The following is a 24,736-nucleotide window of genomic DNA, read 5'->3' as shown; positions in this document are numbered from 1 at the left end:
GGAAGAGAACTTTAACCTGGTATTGGAGATCATCCAGTCCAACCCACCTGCTAAAGCAGGTTCACCAGAGCAGATCACACAGGAATGTGTCCAGGCTGGTTTTGAATGTCTCCAGAGAAGGAGACTCCGCAGCCTCTCTGGACGGCCTGTTCCAGTGCTCTGTTATCCTTGAAATAAAAACATTTCTCCTCATATTCAGACGGAACCTTCTATGCTTCAGTCTGTGCCCATTGCCCCTCATCCTATTGCTGGGTACTACTGAAAAGAGTCTGGTCCATCCTCTTGACACCTACACTTGAGATATTTATAAACATGGATGAGATCCCCTCCCAACCTTTTCTTCTCCAGCCTAAACAGACCCAGCTCTCTCAGTCTTTCCTTGCAAGAAAGATGGTCCAGACCCCCATGGAGATGATTTGGATAAAGTGCTGGCTAGGAATGTAGGATCTAAATTTGGAAAATCTATTTTAATAAGTTTATATTACCATAGGCATATTAATTCTAAAAAAAAAAATCCAGATAGTATGCATATTGTAGAAGGCTGAGTGTTTAAAAATGAGAAAATCCCGCAACATATTTCTATCTATCTGTAGAATTGCTGTGGAAAATGTTTTAAAGCCATATCAACATTGCAATTTTTGAAGCATTTCTTATTCTGTTCCCATCTAATTTATGCTAAATTAATTTCAAAAAAGATACATCATTTTTTATACTAAACATTAGGTTCTGTGTACTTCTTCCTTTATCAAGCACTACATAGTTCTGGATGTTCCTGTTCTTAACATCTTTCTCTTTTTTTTTTTTTTTCTCACTAGTAAATGAACCAGAAAATTTACTTAATTTAAACAAGATTCTTGTTCACTTCCATTTCCCTGCCAAAACTGGTAACCTCTTTAGATACAGACACAGGTGCTTTAGAGTGAACAAATTTGTGAAACTTACTACATGTTGATAGTGACACTCAGAATAGGGGTGTTATATTCTGTTCTCTAGTCTCCGTAGTTTTACTGAAGAACTGTAAAAATAAAGGTCTAGCTCGTTCTAAAGGAAACCTCTGAATGTGTGATTTTTTTTGTATACTATAGGTTAGAAGGAAAAGGTGAAATGTTACATTATATTAAGGAAATTCTGACTAAACAAATTATAATAACTAACAATATTTGCAGTATTGTTTACCCAAATGTAATTCAATCACCATCACAAATCATTTTGTCTTGTCAGTTTTTGCAAACAAATGTGGCAGGCTTGTGGGAGGAATGTTTATTTTCCATACTAGTTATATCTGTTAGTAGGGTTTTTTCTGATTCACTTGTTTCAGTTCACTTAGCTGGGATTGGATCTTTTCTCTGTGGTGCCACCACCTCATTTAATTTTCTCAGTGGGAGAAATTCTGATCCTGAAGAAGCTGCTGTGATCAGAATTTCCCCAGCAGACTTTAATGTTTTATATTTTCTTTAACGTCAAATGCTTTTCCTAGTGAATTATAGTAGTTTACTTATAGAAAGATTATTTGGTAAATAATAAATATTTTAAGGATCATTTCTTTTCAGAGAGATTAACGATATTCTGTGGAATTCTGTCTTCTTTAGTTTCAGTCTTCATTCTCCATATTTTTCATGAGGTACCTCTGGGAATTTCAAGTGCATTATTTCACTAAGCAAAGTAAATGAAATTTATTATCTATCTGTATACCCTTTCTATCTCAAAACATTAGTTTTCATCTAATTTTTTGATCTTGTTTTGATAGATTGCTGCCAAAGGATTTGTGTACAATCTTTCCTGAGATCTCCCCCAAATGTCACTATGTTCGTGTTTCTATGCTGCCACACAAGTTGTCAAAGATACTACATTTTTTTTCGTTTTCGTATCTGACACATCCCTGGCATTTGTTTCCAGTTCTGTTTCTTCAAATGTTTGAAATTAGATGAATTAGGGTTTTTTTTAAAGCTACTTTACTATTCATTCCTCACTTGATTGATATTATGCAGTAGTTTTTACTCTTTCTAAACCAAAAATAGAAGAAATACAAATGTCATTTTCTGACCTGTCAAGAGCTTGTGGGTTTCTTGTGGCTTGTTCCTTGAGAAATGTTTCAGTAGCTGTTTAGTACTAGATAGCCCTTGCTTCAATTAGGGACACATTGGCAGTAATATCCTTGCTTTGTAGCTTAGAAATATTCATAGTTTGTAGTCTGAACTGTTTCCTGTTAAGCTGAGGCAGTGTTGTGTGCTTTAGGTGCACAGACTTTTAAGATATAACCCTATATAAGCTCCAGCTTGTACAAAATGGTAAAATCAGCATTCTTATTGTGCTTTTGTCTCACACAACATTGCTAAATAGTTGTATGGACAGCACATTCAGTTTTACTGTTCTTGCAAGAATACTTTCGACTTGTAAAACAATACTGCAACACAGAACATCCACTTTCTGAGTCTGTTGTCTAACTAAATGCCTGCAGTTCACCTCCTGAGGTCTTACACTGCTGACCTATGGCCTGACAACTCAAATTTATTTGAAGGTTTTTTATATCTCTCAGGTGCTACTCTCTTCAAAGACAAAACTGAGTCTTTTCTGCGGAGGGACAAGATGTATCACATACTTGAGGTTTTAGATCAGAGCTCAAACCTCACTGGTTTCCTTTGACTTAAACTGATTAACTGAGCATTGCCATTAATATCTGTGAAATGTCTTGGCAGACCCATCAGAAAGGTGTTATTTAAGTACAATGTATATTGTATGTACAAGTTAACTATACCAGAGTTATTTTTTTCTGTTGTGACAAAAGTATTGGTTTTTAATTGTTATTTTAATGGATCAGTAAAATGCTGTTCTATTTTGTTTGATCTCCATCCCCTGGTGGGCTTTCTTTTTTTCTTTCTTACCAGCAGTGTGACAGTTTCCTCTTTAGACTTTTAATTATGTCTCCAAGGACGTCCTGTATTAGCAATGGTGGTGGCAGTTTACCATACTGAGAGCCAACCAAGCTAGTTACTCCCAGGCTGTAGCAAGGCAAGTTTTACAAAGATGATTGTTGTATATTTTTAAACTCCAAGAGAGTTTGTGAGTTTATTTAAATAATGAAATAGTTGAAATGGCCAAACCATTCTTGTATCTGGCTGCAGAAGAAACTGCCACACTGTTTATGGTGTTAGCATGGTCTGTTCTGGTCATGGATCAGAGCTGAACATGGAAATTCAGACCAGTTATTTCACAACAAAACTGCTAATGGCATTGTCCTCCTGAAATCTGATCACCTCCCTCTGTTTTTTGAAACCTCTGTAACAGTCCTTGAATAGGTTTTAAAATCTGACATTTTAGATATCTCTTTTCCTTCTCTTTAGGATTATTATAATAACACTGTATTAGCTACACTTTATCTTCCTGCTTTCCCTTCATTCTATCACTCTTTTTCATTGCATCTCTAGATGTCTTTCTGTGCTACTCTCAAAATAAAATACAAGTCATGTATCTTCCTTTTAATTCAAAAATGCTTCCCCAAAGCCTGTTTTTTCCCCCAGAAGTCCAGACAGAAAAGAGTCAAACATTCCTCAGCACTGCCACGCAGTATATTTGTAAGAGGATTATAGCAAAGGTGGTGTTAATTGTGCAACATTTGAAAAAGTCAGAATTAAATATAGAATCTAATAATATAGGCCTTAAGAGCCTATGAGTAACCCTATTATCTCACTGTCGTGACATGTCTGTAATTTCTTCTTCTTACTCTCCTCTCGTACTCAGAACATTAGGGTAGTTTTTAAAGAATTTGAGGCTGGTACAGGCTTTTCAAGGTTGTTATGAAAAAGCATACTGTACACATAAACAAGCATACAGACTTAGTGGAGGTACTTTTATTTATAAGTTGCATCTGGAATACTAAGTCCTTTTTAAAAAAAAAAAAAAAATAGGTTCATTCTGAACAAACTGTGAAAACAAGGGTCGTCCAACCCAAGACAAACAGTTATTACGCCCATGTAGTTGCCGTGAAAGAGAAGACCCCCCTCTTCTGGCATGAGCTGGAGTAGCTCTCAGCAGAAGACTTGATAAAATATGTTCAAAACTGTGTTTTGATCACAAATAGGAATACACCTAGGATTAATATCTGTGTAACAAATATTTCTTACTCCGTCATGTCTTCCGAAGTTTCCTCACCCCACACTTACACACAAAACTTAGTCCTTCACACCAGCGCTCTGAACTTGTAGTAAGAGTGCTCTAGCTTCTTTGGTAGAGATTGAACACACAGTGTGTCATGGTCAGATTCTTTTTGCATAGTTGTTTTCTGGTTCAGGACAAAACGTATGAAGAACTCTCTACTCCAAGCACAGGGTGGACTGAGCACTGATATTAAAAATATGCCCTTCAGTCTTGATGACTGTAGAAGGAAAAGCCTTTTGACAGACAAATTCTGTTTGTTCAGGCACTATTATTTGCTGCACTCTTCCCTGAAAGTGACCAGCAATTCCAGCTTGTGAGAAAAGACTGTTGCTAAAGATGTTCAGAAATTCTTCCATATCCAGCATTTCAATTGTTCCTGTAAATGCAAGGTTTTCTCGATGATAAATATGGCAGTGAGAATTCTGTCCCAATCAGACCTCAAAACAGAAAACCATATGTATATTTATCATTATCTCTTTTGTTGCCAGAAATAAAGAAGAGGCATTTATAATGCTTCCTTTTGTTTGTTTTTAAATTTTGCATTACTTTTTCTTTTTTACCAGCCTTTACAGTTCATGACTTAATGGTAGGTGGATGGAATTCTTCCTTATTAGGTCATATATTTCAGTCATTGTAAATGCAAGATAGACTAGCTTTCCCTACAACCTAATGGTTAAGAAAAAAATAAAGCAGTGAGAGACATTCACATTCCTGCTGTCTTGCCGAAGGAGCAGCTGTTTTGCTTTGATTTTAAAAATTGAAGTCATAGATGGAGAGAAATGTAATGCTGTTTAGTGTAATTCATCTGAAAGGTAGAATATTCCCTACAAAATGGGAGGAGTTTTGAAGACCAATGTTGTATAGTTGTCTCATTTCTATACAGTAATATACAAAATAATTTATCTCTTTCCAACACACAAATAAGGTATAAACTCAAGCATGGCTACTCTGTTAAGTGCTGGAAATAGAATGGCAGCCATGATGATAGATACTGAACTGGTATACCAGTTTATCTTAGAAAGAATAGAAAAGCTCTTAGTTTTCAGTATTTATCTCCTGTATCTCAGAAATATTGCAGATCATTTTAATATATTTTGTATTTTTTAATTCCAGGTTACTATGTCAAATCAAAGTAAAATGAAATGACAAGTTTTCTTTTTTCTGTTCTCAATGTTCTTACTATTTTTGTTTCTATTATTCATGTCCAAATATTAACTAATCTTTGTTTAACTTTTTCTGTGTGAAATCTGAATAAAGCATGGAAAAATATCATAAACATCATCTTTGTGACATTTCCGTAGACTTATTTCATTACTTGCTCAGGTTGTACAGTATAATTTTGCTTTCTAAATTTGTTTTATAGTTGGAGCACTTTTCAACAACTACTACATAACAGGAATTTACTCTGGAGCTGGTATACTAATGGGTAAGAAGACACCTTCATTTTCTTCTGAATACTTTTGCATTTGGAGACCTTTACTGAATTTATCCACTATGTCCCAAATAAACTCTATTTATGAACCACCCAGAAAGATTAGATCAAACCTTGAGAATAACCAATCTCTGAAGCCTTCGGTAAGGAATGTTTAGCAGTTGCTGTTGAACTACAGTAAAATCAAGAAGGTCACAGTTATGGTGGCGGGAGGAGGCATAAGGTTTCCTTGGGTAGAACAGTAAGCTGGGAAAGAAATCAACTATGTATTTCTAATTATTTCAAAGTATGATTTAGTTAAGAAGAATCTTTGCCCTGGGGAAGTCCCTGAAGGACAGACATACAGTGTGGAGTCTAAGAAAATTTGTAACATTGCATTGATTATGATTCTATTGTAAAACTGTAACTGGGAGAAAAGAACCTTGATCAGCAAAAATCTTAAAACCGGTTAATTGTTAGAGAATAGCAGATTAGTAATTTAGTGTATCTATAGTTTATGCATCTTCATCTTGAATGTTTATATGAAGAACACATTGTATTTCTAGCTGCAATATTTCATGAACTGTTTCACAAACCTTTTTAAAGCTATTATTAATGTACATAATGACTTTCTACTTGCTTATCTAATGCTAGGTCAGTTCTCCATTTCTCAATGAAATGTCATGCTGGAAGCTTTTTGTGAGCAATTGTCAGCAGGTGGGTTACAGAGGGAGAGAAGAGGAGTTTTATCTCCTATGATAGTGAGGCTAAGCTTGTTGCTGTGCTGCTCACCAGAATTTTAAAAGATTTGGAATTTATATTCCATTTTACTGGTGACTTTAAGTGACTTTAAAGCGGCTAACTTACAGATAAATTTTTAAAGATTTTTTGATTGTATTTTCCAAGGATTTCAATGGTAGTTTAGCATCAAATCACTTAAAAAAAATTGTCCTTACTGTGTGCTGGCTTTAGCTTACAATCTGTAAACTACCTGCCCTGACAGGTGTGTCAGGAGACTCTATGTTACCTATGTACTAGTATCTTAGAATATTAATGTAGACATTAGACTGTATGATGCCCAGTTTTACTAAAAAGAGGATTATCAGAAATTAAAACAGACTGAGGTTCTCTAAAAATCATGAAAATCAGCTTCTTCAGGACTTTGAAGACTCAAGAATGGTTTTATTCAAGAGAGTGAATTGACTGCTGTTCACACAAAAGGCCCTTACAGCAAAGAAGGCAAATGCATTTGACTGCATTTGGAGTGTTGCCAGCATCTTGGGGAAGGAGATCCTTCCCCTCTGACCAGCACTGGCGAGGTCACACCTGGAGTCCTGTGTCCAGTTTTGGGCTCCACAGTAAAAGACAGGTATGCAGGTATGGGAGAGTGTCCAACAAAGGGCCATGAAGATTATTTAGATGCTGGAGCATCTCTCCTATAAGGAAAGGCTGAGAGAGATTAGACTCTTCAGCCAGGAGAAGAAAATGCTCAGGGAAATCTCATCAATATATATAGATGCCTGAAGGGAGGGTGCAAAGAAGATGGAATCAGGTTCTTTCAGTGGTGCCCAGTGACAGGACCAGAGGCAATGGTCACAAACTGAAACACAGGAGATTCCCTCTCTAGAACAGCAAACACTTTTCCACTGTGAGGATGACCAAGCACTAGCACTGGTTACACAGAGAGGTTGTAGATTGTCTATCCTTGGAGATATTCAAAAGCAAGGTCCTGGGCAACTGGCTGTAGGTGACCCTGCAGACCAGATGACCTCCAGAAGTCCCTGCCAACCTCAGCCATTCTGTGATTCTGTCTTAGCTCTTATGCCTAACAAAGAGACTTTTGGTGAAAACTGTAGTGGTCATGATAATTTCTCAGGATTTTAAAGAATTTCACATGTAAATTTCTGAATAGCAAGTAATGTAGTGATTGTGACTTGATTATATTGTGCATAAATGCAGAAGAGAAGTTATCATAGATAGTAGCCTCAAATGAGAAGTTAGCATTTCATGGAATTTGTGGTATAGAAGGAGTTTTAACTGTATATAAAGTGTATAGTAAGAACCAGGGAGGAATTATTTCTTCAGCTTTAAAGGGGCTCTCTATGAAAATGGCCCTTTCTTCCTTTCCTCCCCAGATTTCTTCTTGGTTTTGTAAGCAGATTTAACAGAATTAACCCTATGTGTAAAACATTGAGTTTGAGAAGGGTTCCTACCAGTACATAGAGAAGTAAACACTACATTGCTATAGCCACTTGACATTACACAGAACTTAGTGTTAAACTGTATAAAATAGTTTAGCTTTTTTATCTCTGTGCTACTATTACTTATTATTAAATTAACTGTCAAAATATTTTAATAAACAAAAAATATACTAGTAAATACAAATATCAAAAGCTTACTTGAATGAAAGCAAATCTTCACACATACCTCATATTTGACAGGCTGACAGACTAAAAAGCATTTTGAATTGAGGCTGCATATAAACCCTTTACATGCTGTCACTAGACAAAGCCGTTCTAATCAATGTAACACCCTTTAGGGAAGGTTCATCATCTCTGAGGGCTGATACTTTAAAAATCAGTATCTACTGATCATGCTTTAGGTTCCTAGAGAAGCAATTGCTATTAAGAGAAGGAAAAGTTACCTCTCAACAGCTGAAAACTTCATCTGAGCAGACACTGATTACATGGATAAGATCAACAAAAGCACACTTGAAACCTAAATGTTCTGGTGGTGTTAATTCTCTGTCCTTCATTTAGTCTTCTTATTTAACTAAGAAAAAAAAAAAAAAATCAGTGCTAGTATACAAGCATATTGAAAGAGCTAGTGTTCATAACAGATAAAATAATATTTGTGGCCCTCCTCTGGCCCCTCTCCAGCAGGTCCATGTCTTTCCTGTACTGAGGGCTCCAGAGCTGGACATAGGACTCCAGGTGGGGTCTCACCAGAGCAGAGCAGAGGGGCAGAATCACCTCCCTTAACCTGCTGACCATGCTGCTTTCCATGCAGCCCAGGATACGATTTGCCTTCTGGGCTGCAAACACACATTGCCAGCTCATGTCCAATCCTTCATCCACCAATACCGCCAAGTCTTTCTCTGCAGACCTGCTTTCAATCCCTTCATCCCCCAGCCTGTACTGATACCAGGGGTTGCCCTGGCTGTGCTACAGGACCTCAGGAGGTTCACATAGGCCAACTTCTCAAGCTTGTGCAGATCTCTCTGGATGGCATACTGTTCCTCAGGTGTGTCAGCTGCACCACTCAGCTTGGTGTCATCTGCAAACTTGCTGACACTGCCTGTGTCATTTATGAGGGCATTAAATAGTACTGGTCCCTATACAGACCCCTGAGGGACACCACTTGTCAATGATCTCCATCTGGACAATGAGCCACTGACCACTCTTTGGATGCAACCATCCAACTAATTCCTCATCCATTGAACAGTCCACCCATCAAATCCATATCTCTCCAATTTAGAAAGAAGGATGTTGTGAGGAACCATGTCAAAGGCCTTACAGAAGAGCAGATAGATGACATCTGTAGCACTTCCTTAGTCCACTGATACAGTTACTCCATCACAGATAGCCACTGAGTTGGTCAGGCAGGATTTGCCCTTGGTGAAGCCATGCTGGCTGTCTTGAATCACATCCTTGTCCTCCATGTGCCTTAGCACAGCTTCTAGGAGGATCTGTTCCATGATCTTCCCAGGCACAGAGGTGAGGCTGATGGATCCTCCTTTCTACCCTTTTAAAAATTAGTGCCATGTTTCCCTTTTTCCAGTCACCAAGGACTTCACCTGACTGCCATGACATGTCAAATATCATGGAACGTGTCTTGGTAACTACATCAGCCAATTCCCTCAGGACTCGGGGGTGCATCTCATCAGGTCCCATAGACTTACATATATTCAGGTTCCTCAGGTGGTCAGGAACTTGATCTTTTGAGGTCCCTCCACATGAGAGGTGTGGGAAGAGAGATTGGCAGTGAAGACATGGAAAAAAGTTGTTTAGTACCTTAGCCTTCTTCTGGTTGTTACCAGTTTGCCAGTTTTGTTGACCAGGCCGGGTTATGCTTTCTTTGATTTTCCTTTTTCAGCTAACATACCTGTAGAAGCTCTTATTATTATTCTTTGTGTCCCTTGCTTAGTTCAGTTTCAGCTGCGCCTTGGCCTTCCTGACCCCAGCTCTGCACAACTGGGCAGTGTCCAGCATGCTCTTCCCAGGATATCTGTCCCTTCTTCCACTGCCTGTGTGCTTCCTTCTTGACTTTACTTTGACCAGCAGTTCTTGACTCATCCATGACATTTTCTTGCCTTCCTTTCCTGATTTCTTACACCTGGGCATCGAGAGCTCTTGTGCTTTATGGAAAACATCCCTAAAGATCTGCCAGTTCTGTTCTGCTCCCTTGTTCCTGAGGGCAGTTTTCGTGGCACTAATTCTTTGAACAGCTGGAATTTTGCTTTCCTAAAATTCAGAGTCCTGACCTTTACTCTTCGCCTGTCCCACATCCCTCAGCACTGCAAACTCCACCAGTGCATGATCATTGCAGCCCAAGCTGCCTCCAATCTTGACATCACCAATTACCTCACTTGTGCTGGTGACTCTCACATCCAATATCGCATCTGCCCTGGTAGGGCTATCTATTACCTGGCTTAAGAAATTATCCTCAGTGCACTCCAGGACTCTCCTGGTTTGCCTGCAGCTCACTGTGCTACTTTCCCTGTGGATAGGGAGGTGGTTGAAGTCCCCAGCAGGACAAGAGCCTGCAAGCGTGATGTCATCTGTAGCTGAAGTAAGAAGGCTTCAGATTGAGCAGCCTGTAGTAGACACGAACCACAAGGTTTCCTTTGTTGCCTCAGTCACTAATTTTTATGCAGAAGCTTCCAGACTGCTTGTGGCTATTCTTCAGAGACAGATCTCCATACTCTACCCATTTCTCAGTGAAGAGGGCAACCCCTCCACCCTTCCCTCCTCACCTGTCCCTTCTGAACAGCCTGTACCCATCAATAGCCACACTCCAGTCATGGGATTTGTCCCACCAAGTTTCAGCAATTGCAACTAGCTCGTAGCCTTCTAGCAGCATGGTGGCTTCCAGCTCCTTCTGTTTGTTGCCCATGCTGCGTGCATTGATGTAGGGGCACTTCAGCTGGGCTGTCAGCTATGTTGTCTTTCTAGAGAACACCCCTTAATTCCTTTGAGGTATTTCCTGGTGTTCCCCTGTTGGCTCCTACTACCTCAGGATCCCCTGGCCCATCTCTCCAAGACTTCAGCTGTTCTGCAGCGTACCCAGCATGTCTCAGAACAGGAGGCTGGGGGCACGCGTTAGCCCATCGTCCCTCTAACCTCCCACAGCTTGCCACAGGCAAGACTGGTACTATTCCTCTCCCCCTTCAAGTTTAGTTTAAAGCTCTGTCAAGGACCCTCTCTGGTTCAAGAAGAAAGACCCTCTTTCCACTTTGAGAAAGGTGAGTTCCATTAAATGCCAACAGGCCTGATGCCATGCAGATCCCCCACTATCAAATAAACCAAAACTGTGGTGGTGATGCCAGCCACAGAGCCATATTATTCTTTGATGAAGAATATCTAAGTGTTACTTGCTTTCTTCTGAGAAAGCAGCACTGGTACCATAAATATATATGGGACTTTTTCTTGTTGGAGAATTTCTTGTTGGCCCTGCATCACAGGTGACACAGTTTCTGAGTGGGGAAGTTTATATTGTACAGAAAGTAAATATCACAAAGACTAGTGATCTAACATGTACTTTTTTTTCTCATTTCTACTAGAATGATTCTCACCAAACTCAGCAGTAAGCAATGCATATTTGTAAAATAAATCAATTAATAGCTGGGAAAAAGGAGACTATCAGTTTTGATCATACTTTGCAGCATAGAGTTATTCCAGCATTAAAAGTAGTAAGACATAGAAATTAAGGTTTATGCTTAAGTCAGAGGCTTAGATTATCAGGCCATGTTTCCATGTCTGCCATAATATTTTTAGTCTCAACGTAACATTTTTTTCTGTGATTTCAGGGTACATGAACTGATTCATTCTGTAGAATGGAAAGTGTGAGACTTAATTTTGTTGTAATAGCATTAAATTCTTTACCAAGAAAAATCACACCAGACACTAAAAAAAATTCTGATAATTCTTTTGTCAGCAATGCCATGAATTGGTGACTTAGTATTTAACAGGATACTGGCCTTTGTTTTGGAGCCATGCCTTTGCCATCTAAATGGCATCTCACCCTCACTGACCCAGGAGACCCAAGAGGGGCTCTGTCATGCCCTAATGGAATTCCTGAGAAAGGAATTGGGTGTTGATGGAGAACAGAACTGGAAAGAGGAAAGAAGAAACAGGTCAGAATAGTGACTGAGGTAACTGGAAATAGAGAGGGATGAGGCCAAGACTGGAGGAGGAGTCCTTCGTACTGCCTCTTCATCCTGTTCCCAGTTCTGTGTTATCTGAAAGATTGCCTCAGCAATAGCCTGCTTCAGACCAGAACTCTGTTTAACACCCTGATTATTGTCAGTTCTGCTCACTGAACAAATCAAGGTTTTGGAGAAAAAATAACCCATTAGCCTGGAATGTAATTTGCATTGTGACATGGATACTGACTTCAGACTGCAGATGGAAAGTTCTCCTTTGTTCATAATTTGTAAGTACTTAAATTTGCAGACAATGCTATTGTAATGAGGGTTATCTTGAGCTATTTTCCTGCAGCAGTTTTGAAAACCTACACCTGTCAAAACAAAAATACGTCACATGGAACATGAGTTGTTCCATCAGCAATCTTTGGGCCATTAGGCGCACACCACAAACCTAACACTACGATTAACAGGTAAAATTGTCCCAGGATTAGTGTGTTATTCTGCACAAGGAACAACATTTTAAAGGGCTGCAATATATTTTTTTGCTAACAGGTTTCATGTTATTTACAGAGGATAGAAAAATGCAAAGACAAAGGGCACAGAAATATCAAGTTCCATTATTGCAGAGACCCTTCTGCTCTACTGTCTAGTACATCCCCCTTGCTTTTGTTTACATCTAATCCTACTCATTCTGGCTCAGTTTTACTCCTTCTCCTTTTTTTCATGCCTCTAAATAGCTGTCTGTCTCTTCATTTGTAGGCATCCACTTTTTCTGCTGCTGCCTACCTACTTTGTGAACTCAGAAAGCAACTCCTTTCCATCTCTGACTGATGTCTGCTTCCAAAGTCTGCATATCTCTATCCAGCCCTCTTCAGCTTGTTTTCTGTCTGGCTCGTGTAATGTTTTCTTTTTATCTTTCTCATAGTGGGTTCCATTTTACCACTTCTTTTTGTCTGGCTTACGCAAGCAGAAGCATCTGACTGCATGGGACAGACATCCATCATTCAAGGAGAAGTCTTGCTTAGCTGAAGACTTTAATATACTCTTTATTGAGATATTCATCAGGTCTTAAAAGTGAGCTACTTAGTTAGACAGGTCTAACTTCAGTCTTCTTTAAGAAGTCTCCACTGAACATTTGCTGATTGTGGCTGCTTCTGAAAGCCTATACATTGCTACCGCTTGCAATAATTGATTGGTTCCTTCTCTAAACCCTCCTTGGCTAGAGCTCCTCAGCAGACAGTTTCTACACTTCAGGGGGGTGAGGGTTTGGGCAGACTGACAGTACTTTCTATTATTTTTCTCAGAAATTGGGTCTTCCCAAAAAATAAATCTGATAGTGAATGTAATCTTTAATGGTTGAAGCAATTATAGAAGTCTTGTAGCAGGGATTATAGGGCAAATTTATGTACAGGATAAAACAGTATTTAAACTCAGGAATAAATACTGGTTTTGGTTTGTTTTTTTTTTTTTTTTTTCCTGAATAATTTATTTTTTAGTTTCCTAAAAACCTTTCAAAAAACAAGTTTGTAGTATGTGCACATGTGTGTTTGTGGCCTAATGATGAACTTCTGCCTTTGTTTGCAGTGTGGTCTGGAGCATGTGTTTCCCTTTCCTTTAGCTTATTGTGCAAACAAGTACACTTCTACTCTAAAAAAAAAAATGTTCTGAGAACTGCTACATTCTCACCTTTGTGACTGAACTTTGTCTTCTTGAGGCTTGCATGTGGTGCTATATTATTTGTGATGACAGGCCATGCAGTATCAAAGGAAAAAGAAGCTGAACAGCTTAATGACAGTGGCTGCAGTCAGCTCTAACCACAGAGCACCCATGGGCAGTGTGTGCTGGCTGGTGTTGGAGCAGCCCTGCATGGTCCTTTTGGAAGTACAAAGCCCTCATGGCACTGGGAGACAGGATAAGGAGCTGGAAGTAGATAGATAAACAATACAGAAAAGTTATTAACACAGAGCAGCAATTTATTTCCATCACAGACCCAACAAACTGCCATGGATTTGCTTTCTAAGCATCCCTCTACAGCACTGAAATCACTCTGACTTGCAATTTCTCTTCTTTGGAAAACCTTTCTGAAAGGAGGCTGTAGAGAGATGGGTGTCATTTTCTTCTCCCAAGGAATATGCAATAGGAGAAGAGGAAATGGCCTCACGTTGCACCAGGAGAGCTTCAGATTGGGTATCAGGAAAATTGTCTTCACCGAAAGGGTTATCAAGCGTTGGAATGTGCTGCTCAGGGAAGTGTTGAGTCACTATTGTTTAGGTTGGGAAAGACCTTTGAGATCATCAAGTCCATAAATGATGGTAGAAGTTTCGTATTTATTTGACAAGGACAAGCTACAAAGCATACTTTAAAGAAACATGGAGAATCTATGAGGGCGCAGGGAGGGTCAGGTGCTGCCCAGGCACTTGGGGCAGCAGGCCAGGGCAGGGCAGCCAGGGTGGGAGCAGGCAGGGTCAGCCCCAATCCCAGCCATCAGGCACCTGGTGGGGACCAGGATGGGCAGGTCCAGGCTGGGACATCACCCCGGGGCCCCGCTGGGCAGGGCTGAGGGCAGCTGGAGGCTGGCCCTGCTGCAGCATCGCTGGGCGGGCTGGAGAGGCCCTGGGGCTGACATGGCAGGGTAGGGGCAGCCCTGGGGGAGGCTGGGCAGGGCCCATGAGCCCTGTCAGGGCCATTAGGGCCCCAATGGAATATATGGCAGTATTTTTAAATTTGCTTTTAAATAAAAAGAAACATACAGAAAATATTTGAGGAAGGGGAAAAAATCCAAATGAGTTAACTTTTTCAACTCTGTATGTTGTAACAACTGAATTTTAGCAATAAAACTAAATGGGGTATCAGGTGGATTTCAAAAGCTCAGGCAGAATCAGTATTTTGATAATTATTTTACTCTTTTAGAGAGTAATTTTGACCTTAAACTAGGACTGCATAGACATTTCCTGTATGAAGAGATCAAAAAATAATGCCATAAACATGGTGTCAAATCTAATTATGTACCAAGTTTTGTAATTACAGATTAGTCTTTCTGCATTGTGGGTCACAGTTCAGAGTCAATGGTATACTGTGGTTGTGGAAGATTTCTGTGCAAGTGGCAGACATGCATCAAATTATACAATGATGTCTAGACACCTCCGGTCTATGGTATTCTTCACAAGAGAGCACTGAAATAAGAGCATGTGCAAGTTCTAAATTTCTAAATCCTTAGTCATTATACAAAGAAAGAGATACCCACTTTCTAGCAATTTAAACATTTGTGTTAATCTCTTCGAATCACAGAATCACAGAACAGCCCAGGCTGGAAGTAACTCGAAAGATCATCTGGTCCAGGCCTTCATGGGAAAGGGACCCTGGATGAGATTATCGAGCACCCTGTCCTGTCACATCTTGAAAACCTCCAACGAAGGGGACTCCACCACGTCGCTGAGGAGATTGTTCTAGTGAATGATTGTTCTCACTGCAAAAAAAATTTCATATCTTAAGATGAAACCTCTCTCAGTGCAGCTTGTATCTGCTGTGTCTTGTCTTGTCTGTGTAGGTCCTTGTGAGGAGAGATCCTCCATCCCCTTTGTTGCTGCCCTTTAAGTGACCGCCTCCAAACCATACAAAACCAAGACATTCTGTTTCATACTGGGTGTAATTACATAACAAATGACAGCTGTCCTTGGTGATTATTAGCATGGCAAACGAACATAACTACAATAAAAGAAAATTCTGTCCTGATAAGCTCTGAGACAGAATTTCTCCTCTATTTGTCATAATGAAACAGGTTCTGTTTGTTGCATATAAGAGAAAAATTTTATGACAGTAGCAGATCTTCTCAATTAAGACAGTAGTTTCCAAAACAGGCAAAGTTATGCCCTGGGCAGCTTTAGATTAGTCCTAGATTATTTTAGTCTTGTCTGGCAAAATAAGACATCTACTTCTTTCATTATTTGGCCCACACTGTCTTTTATTTTAAACTGAGGCAGGTAATTGTTTTTCTTCAGATGCTTAGTTGCAAAGGATAACTGATATGGCTTGTTGGCAACTGCTTTGCACTGTCTTCCTAAACCTCCCCAGAAGAGACCCATGTTATATACAAAGTCATGTGCTGAGTTCTGGCAGAAAATCCAGACTGATAAACTTCTAGCTTATTTGGAGGGTTTAGAGAATATCATTATTTGATGAAATTGGACACTAATTTGAAAAAAACAAACAAACAAACAAAAAAAAAAACAAACAAAAAAAACCCAACAAAACAAACCTCTGGCAGGAAAAGACTTAAGTACTTGTTTAAGACCAAGCACTCAAGTTAAGTGCTTTGCTGAATTAGGACACGGAATAAGAAACACAGAAGAATAAGGAGTAAGAAACACGAACTTCTGTCTGTCACCGTGTGCAGTAAATTTAATGACCTTAGACACATGCCTATGCCTCAAGTTCTGTTTACAAAGATCAGAATTGGATTTTAAACTGATGGAATACAATTACATCTGTTCATTTACTGTATCTGTGGTGAGACATGAAAATATCTGACTCACTTGTTACAGTAAAGGACAAATATACAATACATTCAAAACCATGTGGAAGAAACAAGCTATATGCCAGTTATATGCCAAGAGAAATAATATTGAATGTAGAACTGCTCTATATGCACAGATTTCCTTGGGATGTTATCTTTGCCTTCAGTAGAGTTAATTTACTTCCATGACGATACATTTAAAACATCAACAATTTCTTACTATTAAAATATGGTGCTCATGACAGGTGTCATTACTTAAATCTACTGCATTTTTATCATTTCATGGTGAAAATGTGATGGAGGAAACAAATTCTGTACAATAATCTCAAGCTCTGTAATATTTTGAACTGAGAGAGAAAACAGTGAAAATGTGGAACTGTACACCATCATTCACAGTTAAATAAGAAAACTCCAAGATTTCCTTGATATAGATTGTATTATCTTTTGTACACACTTAAAGTTGAGAATTATTATTCAAATCTCCTCTACTTCTGTTACCTCTAGCAGCTGAAAGTGTTGCTCTTAGTTACTATTTGACCAATCTGTTTTCACTTAAACATCCATGCAAACATAGTACAGTGTTTACAGCTCACATTTTTAAAAGATTTTTCGCATACATCATTGTTCCTTCTTCTCAGTTTGCAGGTGTCCATGCTGAGTATTTCTGCAAGGAAAATAATAGTTTATGAAATAATTCAGAAAATTCATTAATAGATCTTCATGCAGAAGAAAAAAATACTTTCAGTGGAAAATGCTGATTCTAACAGTATACTTCCATTAATACTGTAAAATAATAATCAGCTTTTTCTTGGATAGTCTGAGAAACTAAATTCCTTTTAATTGCCATATCATAGGACATTCTGATGAATTTATGCAATCTTCAGTCATCCTACATTTTCAGCTACTCATCCCAGATTCTTTTTTACCTTCCACTTCCATTATCAAGCTGTGCTCAGCATGGAATGTAACCATGATGCAATGACAGGTGTCATCTAAGCAGAACTTGGCTTCTGTGATGTCCTTTACCTTGTCTGTACACTTGTTAGCATGTAGAAGAACAATTTTCTTAAATTGTTCTTTTTACTGCAAAGCATAATAAACTCACAGAGCTATGGGGGAATAGAATAGAATAGAATAGAATAGAATAGAATAGAATAGAATAGAATAGAATAGAATAGAATAGAATAGAATAGAATAGAATAGAATAGAATAGAATAGAATAGAATAGAATAGAATAGAATAGTTCCAGTTGGAAGGGACCTACAACGCTCATCTAGTCTGATGGCCGGACCACTCCAGTCTACTCTCACACAGTGCACATATATCCCCTTTTGGAAATTCAAGTGATCATTCACTTCATCTAACTAAAATACTGTCTTCTCCTTAAACAGTGCAAGAATTCCACTCCGGTATCTCCTGATTGCAATGATGGTCAAAATCAGGAAGGTTTTTTTTTTAATGAAGGGAGACAACAGTAAGAAAGTAAGATTATTTTATCCAACAAAATGCATTCCTCTTTTATAGTAAACATCAGAAATGTATGCAATTTGAGTCAAATGTGTAATTTCCTCCCCTTGAAAGGGAGGAAGAAATACGGTACCTTAGGTTAATTTGACTGGGCTGTGGCTTCTAATAGTCTCCTTTCTTGGAGCCCTCCAGTTCATAAGAATACAAGATACAATATCTGGCAGCAGCTGGTTGGTTCCTTGGGTTCTGTATCCTATTATCTCTAACAGCAGGTAGTGCTGAGCTGCAGAAACACAGAACAAAGCCCATTCATACACAAAATAGCTGATAGTCCACAACTCCAATTCACTTGTGAAATACAGAACTTTGAAGGCAACTAGTCCAGATCCACATAAAATTTGATTGCCCCAAGGTTAGAACGCAACACTGTAAAAGTTTTTATTGGTCATATATTTACTTAGATTTTAATAAAGCTCAGCCACAGCATTTGGCTCTATGACCTTGTCTAACAGTGAATTTTATCATTATCATGCTACATGAACTGGTATTTCCCTCTTTCATTTGATATAATTTTGCAGTTACTAATTTCAAGACACTTATTAAATTTTTCATAAAGACAAACATAAAATTAGAATTGTCATGCTGGAGCTGACCCAATGTGGTTTCTCCAGCTCTGGTATTACAGAGAGTGGCAAAGAGTATCTTCTTTAATTGTTAAAAGCTATGAAGAAAAAGGGTGTTCTAGTCAGTCATTTGTTTTGGTCAACTTTACCCATGATGACCTCTGCATTGTCTTTATTTCTATACATCACCAGACCCTTTAAAGTCTTATCCAAGTTCTTAATTTTACCAGCTTTGGGTGGCAATGAGTCCCACACTCTAATTATTTATCATATAAATAAAAATCTATTTTGAATTTTCCAATTTTAAACTTTTTAATTTTCCACCATTGTTTTCAGTTTCATAATGGGAAAACACAAATTTATTTCCTCCTCAGCATTCCCTTGTTTATGTACTTTTATCGAAGTGTCTGTATATAATTTCTGTAGAGATTTTGGGTATAGTCTTGTACTATCCTGCATTTTGTAAGATCCCTTCTGACTGTGTTCTGTGAATATTAAAAAAATATCCAGACTAGAAAACTCGTTTGGGGAACATCTGTAAATAAAGAAAAAGTAGGCCAGCAACGTATTGTTGTACAGCCACTGCTGTCTGACTCAGTCACAGTCCTAATAAGAAATAGGTAACAGTTAAAAATATTTTTCCATTACTCCTCAAAATCTTAAAGTAATTATAATGAGAATTATAATTAGTGTAGCTCAGATTTCCTGAGAAAAAAAAAATATAAATGTGCATTTTATAGGCTGCAGCCTGAAAATTGATTTTTAAAATGTATGTTTGGCTTATTTCTACTGGTATCTTGTTGAAATAAAAGGAAGGTAAATCTTCTTGATTACCATGCCATAGATGGAAATGAAACACAGTGTGAATTCCTGACATGAGTCCTCTGCACTGCAGGAGGTTCCCACACTTCACCGCTTTGGGTGGGAGGTTGGATTGAGTTGGAATTCCTACCTGAGTCACACCGCGATGCTCTCATCTGCTGGCAACAACTGCACTGTCCCCCTCAGGCCCTGTTGTACTTTCTTTGCCTCCATCTACAATTTCAGTCTGTTAAGCGGACAGCTGCTCTCAGAAAGCAGGAAGGGGTATGAATCAGCTGAGAAAAGCCTCCTTCTTCCTTTAACCCTGCCTGCAACTGCTGCCTGAAGGCTCCTTTAGCAACTGTCTGCGCTGAACTGTACTCTGAAGAACAGGGTAACTGGCACCACAGTTTGCAGTTAGAGGCAAGGTTCAACTGCAAATTAAAATACACTACCTGCTGTAGATCTGGCAGTTTTGTGTGGCAGGAGCTTTCCATCATTATTCCTAGTGCAGTGGACCTGTTGCACTAAACACAGGTATGAAGCAGAGAATCACCTGGACACTCCTTAAGAATCTTGTGTGCCCCTGACTGTGAATCCATGAGAGTGCCAGGGCTTGGCACACAAGGAAGGTGAGACAGGGAATGGGGAACAGGCAGGCAGGATTTTCAGTGGAGCCGCACTCTGTTACTGTACCTTGTTCATCCCACAAATATCTCTTGAAAAATGCGCAAGTTACTGTAATTTTCAGCAACGCTGAATTACTAGTACAAATCTGCGCTGCTGTGGGACAAACTGCATACAGATCTTCCGAGTGATGTGGGTTGTACCTCAGACTACAGCAGCCTGTAAAGGTCTGAGATACACATCTGTACAATGTGGCTTGGGTCCTTGAGATTCTGCAGCAGAATCACAGTCTCCAGCTGCTGTCTCCAACTATGACAGACACTCCATCTTCAGTCTACTCAGCATTTCCAGTTACATGTGCTAGCAAGCACTGTAAACAGCCTTTTCTCATCACTGAATGGTATGGCTTGTATTAATTCATACTGTTCTATCATATTTTTGTCCTCAGAGAATGCAGTGGGAAATGTGAACCTCTGTCTCTTCCTGAGTGCATGTACATGCTGTACTGATGCAGTTGGGACCTTTGGAGGTGAGAGCATTGGGCAGCTTTTGGTACAAAACTCTGTCTGCCAGCAGGCCACCCTTTGTGAACACCTATTGCATTTGCAGTGTCTCTGCCAGCCTTATGCCAAATCGATCACAAACATTTCAGCTGGGTTTTAGTCTGGTTTTAAAGGCAGATTATAAAACATGTACCTTGTTGTTGCATGCGTTCAGGCAAATACATAAATAGATAAAACTACTTGAAGTCTGACATCCCATCCTGGCTGAAGGATTGGAACTGGCAGTAATAATTATGTGTCCCAACTGAGGAAGTTGCTTTTAAGAAGTGATATTCAAAATAGCTTCCTTCTTAACGGATATGGTACATACAATAATTAGACAAATAAAAACCATCAAGAATCCTATACAAGTGGCAGTTTCACAAAGATAACCTGATGGATGCTCTTAAAAGCCATCAGCTGAAGAAAGACATCTCAATGTGGTTTTGCATCTGCAGTCCTTGTTACAGAAACATGACCCAGAAAACTACAGGTCAGTCAGCCTCACCTCCATCCCTGGAAGGGTAATAGAACAGCTCATTTTGGATGTCATCTCCAAGCATGTGGAGGAAAATAAGGTTATCAGGACTAGTCAGCATGGATTCAGCAAGGAGAAATAATGTTGGGCCAACCTTGTATCTTTCTATGATGGTGTGACTGGCTGGCTAGACAAGGGAAGAGCAGTGGACGTTGTCTACCTTGACTTCAGCAAGGCTTTTGACACTGTCTCAACCTACCCATAGACAAGCTCAAGAAGTGCGGGCTGGGTGAATGCACAGTGAGATGGATCGTGAACTAACTGGATGGCAGAGCCCAAAGGGTTGTGATCAATGGTGCAGCATCTGGTTGGAGGCCTGTAGTTGGTGGGATCCCCAGGGGTCAGTACTGGGTTCAGTCCTGTTTAGCCTGTTCATCAGTGACCTGGATGAAGAGACTGAGTGCACCCTCAGCAAGTTTGGTGATGATACCAAACTGGGTGAAAGGGCTGACACACCAGAAGGCTGTGCTGGCATTCAGTGAGACCCGGACAGGCTGGATGACTTTGGCAGAGAAGAACCTGATGAAGTTCAACAAGGGCAAGAGTAGGGTCCTGCACCTGGAGAGGAACAACCCCAGGCACCAGTACAGGCTGGGGGTGGACCTGCTGAAAAGCAGCACTGCGGAGAAGGACTTGGGAGTTCTGGTGGACAACAGGTTGACCATGAGTCAACAATGTGCCCTTGTGGCCAAGAAGGCCCATGGTATTCTGGGGTGCATCAGGAAAAGTGTGACCATCAGGTAGAAGGAGGTTCTCTTTCCCCACTACTCTGCCCTGGTGAGGCCCCATCTGGAGCACTGCGTCCAGTTCTGGGCTCCCCATTTAAGAAGGACAAGGAATTACTGGAGGGAGTCCAGCAGTGGGCTACAAAGATGATAAGGGGCCTAGAGCATCTTTCTTATGAAGAGAGACTGAGATAGCTGGGTTTGTGCAGGCTGGAGAAGAGAAGCTGAGAGTGGATCTTATCAGTTCTTAGAAATATCTCAAGGGTGGGTATCAAGAGGATGGGGCCAGACTCCTTTCGGTGGTGCCCAACGATAGGATAAGGGGCAATGGGCACACACTGAAGCATAGAAAGTTCCATCTGAATATGAGGAAAAACTTCTTTACTTTGAGGGTGACAGAGCCCTGGAACAGGCTGCCCAGAGAGGTTGTGGAGTCTGCTTCTTTGGAGACATTCAAGACTTGCCTGTACACATTCTTGTGTGATCTGCTCTGGGTGAACCTGCTTTAGCAGGCGGGTTGGACTAGATGATCTCCAGAGGTCCCTTCCATCCCCAACCATTCTGAGATTCTGTAATTTACACACAAATATGTTAGAGTATATATATGATATGCTGCAATGATTTCATAATAACATAACGTTTGCACTGAAAAAACCCACAGCAATACTGTATATTTTGAATTTTAAAATGTAGCAATTAATACACATATTGGCTAGCCATCATTTTGTTGTAAATTGAATGAACAAAGATAAAGTGAAAAAAAAAGGTCACCTGTTTTGTTTCCTTCTTATTTAAAAAATAAACAGCTACATTTGTTTCTTAATTTCTTTCTTTATTTGCAGGTAAAGCTTTCAGGTATATTTCTCTATAGAGCTCAATTTTTACTAAGGGCATTTAAAACAGAAAATAAGACACAAATATAAAAGGTTTTTGATGGTACTACTTACCTACTTTTGAAGGCTATCCTTTTTTAGATTGCTCATCAATGTTTTCCTTCTTGTATAATTATTTTGTTACAATGCGTGGCTAAGATTTTCGATGTGTACCAGCTGACTTGCTGATAACTATCATGAAATTTTTCACCAGAAGTTTGACTCTCATACCATGAAAGTAGGAGAAATTTTGCAGCATTCAGGATAAATGGAACGTTTAAAAACATGTTCCTAGAAAATCAGCTTGCTACCTTCAGCAGCAGCAATATGCTAATTAGAAGAAAGGTACAAAAAACCATCTCCATTGAAACACAGAAGTGAAAGTTTTGTGCTAGCACTGTTCAAAATCCAGTGGGCTTTTACATGCTGGTGGCATCATAGTTCCAATGGTCTCATGATAACAGTCAGAGTGGTTAAAAGACACTGAGGACAGTGTGGCAGTAGTGCAGCAAAATGAATTTTAATATCCCTCACCTCTTGACAATCTCAGAGGCTCAGAAACTCAAAATTCCTCCTTCCTTTGCTGAGTATCGGGCGTCTGGAGTCTTGCCCCTTGTCATACACTGGCCAGAGGAAATCTCTGCCAGGGATCCTTGCAAAGTTCTGCTTTTATGAACAGAAGACAGTATAAACCTGGCATTTCAAGATTTTAAGAGCCAAAAGACTCATTCACAATGACCTCTCCATACAAGTGATATTCTGCGACTGTAAACAGTTCTGTTCTGCCAGGTATTCTCAGGTAAATCTAAAATGTTAGTAGTACACATGATAGAAGTAAATAAACACAATTAGTACTGAAGTCATAGTTTGAAGTTCTTGTTTAGTATTTATTCAGTGCAAATTTGACTTCTGAAGAACAACAAAAAAAATGCTCCATAGTATTTTAATATTTAGGCAACAAAGCAAGATACTTATTTCTTCTCTGCTTATGCACACTATTGGTTCCAACACATAAATGCAATAGCTTACACTTAACAGTGTATTTTATATGGAAAATCTTGCAAGGAAACCTGTCGATTTTTCTGATAAAATAATAAAAAAAAAGTGTTCACACTTTGACAAATATTAAATCATCCTTCAGTGGTTATCTGTGTGTTGTATTGTGAATATGAATAGGTCATTGTCTTCAAAGTTATTGTTCGTAGATGAAAAATTCAACAAATGCATGAGTTTATGCATTAAGAAAGTATTGTGCTTGTATTGCTATGGCAGTATCTTCTGGGTAGAGTTTAAGTGCATTTCTATTGCAATGTGGAGCACAGCCTCTTATCCTGTCATAGTTTTGTGGTTATGTAGAAGTCAGCCTGTAATGCAGTCTGTCTTTTAATTTTCGTGAAAATTCAAGTCACTTACAAGGAAGTGAAGCACATTACAACATGAAAATGTTAGAAGTAATAAAATGTTAAATCCCTTATTTCAAAAATCTCCTACTGTACATTTCAAGTTGTAGCTACTGAATCTCTTCTTCACTCAAAACTTCCATTGTCTTCAACTAAACTGGTCCTTTAGGATATCAGAAAGTGTGTCCTATTGAATTCAGGTGAATTTTGCTACAGAACCATGTTAAATGCCAAATTCAAAATGCTGGATATAGCTAATGTTTTCTGAGTGCTTGAGGTTATGTTTTTAGACTCTATGCACCTACAATCTGAGATAGCAAAAGCAGAGGCATTGAAAAGGCTGAAATGCTACTTCGTAGAGTAGTATGCAACTGGACATGTTGCCTGTAACTTTCATTTTCTGCTGCAACCACGTGTAGCATAACCAGTCTGGAAAGTCTTGGCAGATAATTTTGTTAGTGAAAGAAAAAATTCCCATACTACAAGCACCTCAGGTAGGTGTTATGACATAATAGATCTTTAAAAAGAGGATGCTATTCCTCTAATCTGACAGAGTTTGAGGTCTTCAAAACCAGTTCCCAGACCATTGTTAAAGACTATAAACAGAAATTAGATATGATCTTCTTCTCTGCTAACTTATGTGGTAGCTGATGGCCTTAATTTAGTTCTAATCCCTTTCCATTTGCGCTTTGTAA

The 24,736-nt window shown here is 39.2% G+C and overlaps 1 long non-coding RNA gene across 1 annotated transcript in view; it reads left to right on the top strand.

The window, feature by feature from the left end:
- Nucleotides 1-19,055, top strand: part of LOC136115048 (uncharacterized) — a 36,361-nt gene extending 17,306 nt beyond the window's left edge. The window contains exons 2-3 of the long non-coding RNA XR_010653165.2: nt 5,519-5,581; nt 15,222-19,055. This is a non-coding gene — a long non-coding RNA (uncharacterized lncRNA). The remainder of the gene's footprint in view (nt 1-5,518; nt 5,582-15,221) is intronic.
- Nucleotides 19,056-24,736: the final 5,681 nt, after the last annotated feature.

This window comes from Patagioenas fasciata, chromosome Z (assembly GCF_037038585.1).
Source record: "Patagioenas fasciata isolate bPatFas1 chromosome Z, bPatFas1.hap1, whole genome shotgun sequence".
Classification (NCBI taxonomy): domain Eukaryota; kingdom Metazoa; phylum Chordata; class Aves; order Columbiformes; family Columbidae; genus Patagioenas; species Patagioenas fasciata.
Note: the sequence above shows the minus strand (reverse complement) of the source record. Positions and strands in the feature narration are given on the sequence as shown.